This window comes from Cloeon dipterum, chromosome 4 (assembly GCF_949628265.1).
Source record: "Cloeon dipterum chromosome 4, ieCloDipt1.1, whole genome shotgun sequence".
Taxonomy (NCBI): Eukaryota; Metazoa; Arthropoda; class Insecta; order Ephemeroptera; family Baetidae; genus Cloeon; species Cloeon dipterum.
The window spans coordinates 6,013,705-6,019,704 of NC_088789.1; the positions used below are offsets into that span (position 1 = coordinate 6,013,705).

Genomic DNA, 6,000 nt, shown 5'->3' on the forward strand with positions numbered 1-6,000 from the left:
TCATTTCTGACGAGAAAATTGCCATCACTTTTTTTTGCTGATCGCAATCAAACACAGCATTTAAAAATCTAAATAATGATGTTGATTTGCGGCAGTTGCACTGATCAGAATTGCAAGCAATCAACATGTTAGACAGTTCGCATTGGTAAAGTTATTAATGTCAATATTGAATAACTTTATGCACAGCCTTATGATAAGTGGCAATACAAAAGAAAAATAATAACAGAAAAATTACCTATTGATGCATCATGCAGTAAATTTTGGAAGTTGGTTTCTTCTGCAGTATTGCAACATCAGCATAATTTTTTAATGATATATAGACCTATCTTTTGGACAATAGCAGGTTTGATAAATTGATTATATATATTTTTTCAATTTTGTTAGGAAAACAACAAAAACTCTATACCTATCACACAAAGTGTTTTAATTTAAATAGAGCTTAAGAACATGTTGCTTTGTTGACTATAGCAAATAGTTCGTTGAGTTTGTTGTTTGTGAAATTAGCACCATAGTTGATCCCTACAACATGCAATAATAAAATCAGTATACCAAGGATAGTTAAATTATTTCAGATTTTGACCAATTTCTTAAAATAACTGAACAATTTGTCAATGATTTTTTCACTCGATTTCGATCCCTCTCATCGTGATCTATTCAATGATATAATTGTGTGCGATTTATGAGTAAAATTTTCCTTCTCACAATCTCCAATAAGGAGACAATTTTAACGCTCGCCGCTTGACAAGCATGCAAACTTTGGAACCGATTCTCTCATTAACTTAGACGACAACCTGGGAAATTTTTGGCTTTTTCGTAACTTTTTAGATGGTATTTCAAGTAAAAATAAAAATAATTTTCACAATTTTCTGGAAAGCTTTACTTAAATTTCTTTGAATTTCATTTTTTTTTTTAATATCAATGTAAGTGCAAATTTTGTGATGAACCAATCAACGTCTACCATTATTTCTCGACTGTGATAAGAACAACTTTAAACCCTGTCACAAGCCGCTACAGCCAAACAAGAAGTTAACAATGGAATAGCCTTAAATTAATCTTGTCTGTTGTAAACTTATAGTTTGAAACTATAAATATTTTTTTAAATAAATACATAAATGAATAATTAAATCAATCAATATCTTTAAGCAATTTATTTTAATTTCATGATTAAAAAATTCAGTATATCTCCCATACTCCCAAATTCTAACAACTAAAGTGTAACGATATAATAACTGTGGATATTTAATAAAGTTTTGTTAAACTAACCGCAGTGCGGGAATCTCTCTAACCCAGAGTGGAAAACAAAATATCAAAATTGTTAGATGTGTGGTGCACAGCAGACTCCTCGGGAACCCTTTGAGTGTTATGCTGACTGGCGACCCGGCTGCATGGTTCGAGTGCGACTGCGGACGTCAGGTGCACCACCTGTTCGCTGCGGTTCGACGCGGGCTGCCAGGACGGCGTCCGCTGGCGATCCATCAACGACCTCGCGTGACAAAGGGCCGCGAAGTCCGAAAATCACGCGACTCTCGCTGGCCATGGCCACGCCTCGAGCACGTGTTTCAGGTGGAAAAAGGACCCTCCTTGAGGCGTGGTCTGCACCTGACACGAATGCTTATGTGCAACACCAATATGGCCGCCCATTACATGACCCCTGCCTGCCTCGCTCGCTCGCTTGCTCGCGTGATGTGTGCCGCCGTCGGTCTCCCGCACCGCGTCAACTTATTTGCTTCTAATCTTTCCCCAAAATACACACGTACACTCACATCCCCGAGAGCCGACGGACACGTGTACGCCCGCCAATTGTCACGCGGATGCGCACTTTTGGTGCTCGAACACCGTCCGTTCCGCTTCCGCCACTGCAAATAATGCGGACCACGTGTGCGGAATTAATTTTTTTTTGCGACGATGAATGGCATAGTTAAAGAGGGTTATGAAAGGTCGTTGAATTCCGATGTAAAATTTCCACCGTAATATTTGATTATTTAAAAAAACCCACACTTAAATAATCTGTGTCGACAGTTTTTAAAATTTGAAAATTAATGCAACGAATTCTGCACCTTAAGGAAACTTAAAAATTACTCTGAAATCGTATAAGGACTGAAGCAAAGCTGCAATTTTGGTATATTTTCACTTTTTAAGCGAATTTTTAAATGATATTTTCTCTTTAAAATATAATTTGCAAAACGGACCCCAAAAATAGCTAAAAATGGTTTGAATTGACATAAAATTTTACATTTTATTCTATTGTTTTATATTATCTGTCTTCTCTGTGAATAAAAATGAATTTTACGCAGTCACATGCACTGCAACAGTTTTTCGTCAAGATTGGCAAACGCGACATGAAGGTGGAGCAAGGGCGCTATATTATTTTAATTGTGTTTGCCTTCAGGTTCTCATGCCTGCACACCGACGGAGCGTAGCCGCGAGATTTACGATGTGCGAAAGTTCACTCGGTATGAAATAGATCGGCGGCTCGTGTTTCTTGCGCATAACCGCTGCGATAACAAGGAGTAAATTTTCTTTCGCAATCACAAACAGCGCCGAATTGGAGTGACTCCGACCCTGTGTGCCGAGTATAATGTGACGTCGGCGCGTATCCTTCGATGCTCCGCTGTGCTTGGAATAAATTAAAAAAAAAATAAATAAAACGCGAGGACAAACGACTGGCTGCGAGAGTTGTATTTTAGGCAGTGCTGCCCCCTTGAGTCACTGAATGGCCAAAAAACTTCTTCATTGCCTTGTAAAACAATAAAATCTACGATAGTGTTTATTTATTTTTCTCCTGTCTTTTGGTTCGATTCAAACGCTAAATAATTGTGATTTGATAAAGACAAATTATATATTTGCTACTGATAAATAAAAAAATAAACTTAAAAATTAATCAAAATCTGAACGCTAAGAATATCGATTGGTTTCTAAGTGACTTAACCCTCAAAAGAGCTAGAGAAAATTCACCGTTTTAACATCATGAATCACAGCCCTTCTTCGAGTCAGTAAATACAATGAAATGAAATGAATTTTTATAGTTTAATTTAAGTAACAATAATTTAATTGTTTTTGCGTAAAACATCCAGCATGAATGTTTTAGTTAAGTTTTTAACAAGATGATAGTTAAAAGAGTCCATGTCAGATTTCATTTATAAGCGCCGAGTGTAGGGCAGAAATTCTTATTGCAGTAGCAGGGTCGGGTCGGGTTGTACACGCGCTGATAAAAGACAATGGAGAGAATGGCGCGGCGACACGGTGTTCATTCTCCTTGCATCCAGCTCCAGCATCCAAGCCAGAGAGAGAGAGAGAGAGAGAGAGAGAGAGAGAGAGAGAGAGAGCACTTATCCCCGGCCGGCTCTTTTATTTCAAATTAAATTCCAACTCTGGTGTAAGCTGCTCGCTCGGGCTCTTATTTTGCATCGAGCCAACAGCAGCAGTGGAATAAGAGAGAAAGACGCGCCGAAATTGCTTTCCATCATCAGTGTGCAGAGACGCGCAATAAAATCCTGCCCCGCGCTCGCCATTCCGCACCGTGTTTGACATAACGTGAAAGAGAACAGGCAGTCACTCCAAGACCTGCTTTCCCAGAAAAAAAATTACTGCAATCCCAAACGAGGCCTGCTCATCTTCCGTGCAAGTGCGCACTTTTACTCTTGCATTGACGTTGTTTCCCATATAAATAGCCGGAGAAAAATAACAACAGTGTTGGAAGTTTTATGTTTCTATCGTAGCTTTCCTTGAAATGTAGCTGCATATTGCATTCAAGAGTTGACACAAATAGGTTGAACTCTGCAGTACCATTAGATCATCAGCCGCAAGCCGTGAGAGAGAAAATGCGTAGATATAATAAAGCAATTTAGATTTCACGTATGTGACTCAATTAGGACTGAGAAATTTATAGATTGTGTGTTGCTACTGAAGATGGATATATTTAAATTTAAGGGCTTTGGAATTTTATAACCAATGTCAAAACAACGTTCCTTAATTTCTGAGTGCTTTTTTTGTTAGCTAGGAAGTATCATATAGTGTGGTACATAGTAATTAAATTGCAAAATTTTAGTTTTTGCCATTATAAATGATATGACAGTACCTTGTCAAATTCCTTGTTGGAATTTTTCCAAAATTAAAAAATATATTCATAAAATTTTAGAATTTACATTTAGTTTCACATTTATAGCCTTGAAAAATAACACCTCCTATCCGACTTCACTGAAATCGAGTATTAAGTGCAAGTTAAAAATTGGAAAGCAATGTCAAGCTTTTCTAAAAAAATGACCTTAGTTTACGAGGAACGTCCTTAAATGATTTGCACATTTTTTTCCATTTTGCTTTTGTTTTGCGTATTTAAGAGATGATTAAAATCACTGAAATGTTTTCAAAATGATTAGAAGGTTAAAAGAAGTCCCAAAATGACAAAGCTGCACGCTGCAGTTGTGCAAATTTTAAAATAAAAAATATTTAAGGCAAGAAGTATTTTGTTTAGGCGTTAACTCGAGCAAATTTTTTAAAATAAATCCTGAGTGAAACCTTACAACAACCGTGCTCAGATCCATGCTTAGAAAATCATTTCACTTTTCGAGCAGGCTGTTAACTCTGTGTAGAGCAGTTTTTAATCTTGAAAGAACGCAATTTCGGCGTTGGTAGCATTTTTGGGTGCTGGGAAGAAAAGTTTCTCGCCCCCTACGCATTTTCCCTCGTGTCGCGACACAGCTCGAGAGAGCGGCGTATTATTACGCGAATAAGCCCTTACATGCGAATGACTTCATTTTGAACTTATGAAACTCCTTCAACATGATGTAGGCAAATGTGGCCCGGAGCCGAGACAGAGAGAGCAGCAGCTTTTTGCGCGCGCGTTATTTAGCAGCGTATACTCTTTCCCCGAGCAGGCGCGCTGCCTTAATATGCGTATAAGCGTCGTGTAATGAAACACAGCTAAAAAGTTATTGTCGCCCGAAGTAACACAGCCATTACTTGCATCTTTTCTTGTATACAACGGCAGTAAAAATTTTCATAACTCCCTTTATTAAAAAATATGAACAGAGCTGCGCGCAGAGAGACTCGAGCAGGATTTTATCCATATTTTACGCCGTGCTCTTTCACTCGGTTCGCACTAAGCAAATTCACTTTCTTTTTATTTAGGCACTAAACATTTCACGAGAAATGCTATGAAATCTGTTGCTTTAGGCGCAATCAGAGATTAAAATTTAAGCTTGCGGCGAATAAATGTAATTTCTCCTGTTTAAAGTGTTTCAAAGAATAAATTTTTTTGTTGCAGGTTCGTGAACCTCCATTAGTCTGCATGGAAAAAAGAGTGAGGGTTCAAACGTCAAGAGATATAAAAGTGTGTGATGAGCGCAATGATTATATCGATAAATTAACCAATAAATAATTAAATCGATTTATGCTCTGTGTTGTTACATATTTATTTAGCCTTTTGCACAAACCCTGTGATTTCAGCATTATTCAGTTATCCTATGCTCGTTCGCAACGTATTGATTTTGAGCGGAAATAATTCGAAACGTGGCAGTGTGTAATGTGCCATGTCACGGAGTAAGCAAAAACCCATACAAACTGAGAGTCTCAAAGTACATCGCCATTTACTCCACATTTTTTGTGCAATTGTACTTTGTGTCACAAACAATGCTCGCGAAGAGGAAGCCCCGCGTGCAGCAGCGCAGGAATTAATTCCATTCTCGCTGCAGTTCGTCAGCACGCGAGCGAAATCCACCTATCGGCTTTTGTTTACCGCACTCTCGTCGTAAATGAGACCAAATTTGCCATCTTTCCGCAAACACCCATGTGTGCGTTGTTCAGACACACGGGCAAATAAAAATGCTGGCGCTGAATTATGACGGCCGGGTGCGAGATGGCTCGTTATTTATTTTATAAGTCGTCCCAAAGGGTCTCTTTTCCTGCTATGCTCTCTGCTGGTATAAAGACCTGAAATGGAGCGATATTAAAATTTCGCTCGCTCGTTCTCGTAAAAATGTTTTATACATTCAAACACACACA

General features: G+C 38.3%; 1 long non-coding RNA gene across 1 annotated transcript in view; it reads left to right on the top strand.

Annotated features, from left to right (window-relative positions):
• The window catches only part of LOC135942672 (uncharacterized), a 38,868-nt gene extending 33,475 nt beyond the window's left edge, over positions 1-5,393 (top strand). The window contains exon 4 of the long non-coding RNA XR_010575117.1: positions 5,264-5,393. This is a non-coding gene — a long non-coding RNA (uncharacterized LOC135942672). The remainder of the gene's footprint in view (positions 1-5,263) is intronic.
• Positions 5,394-6,000: the final 607 nt, after the last annotated feature.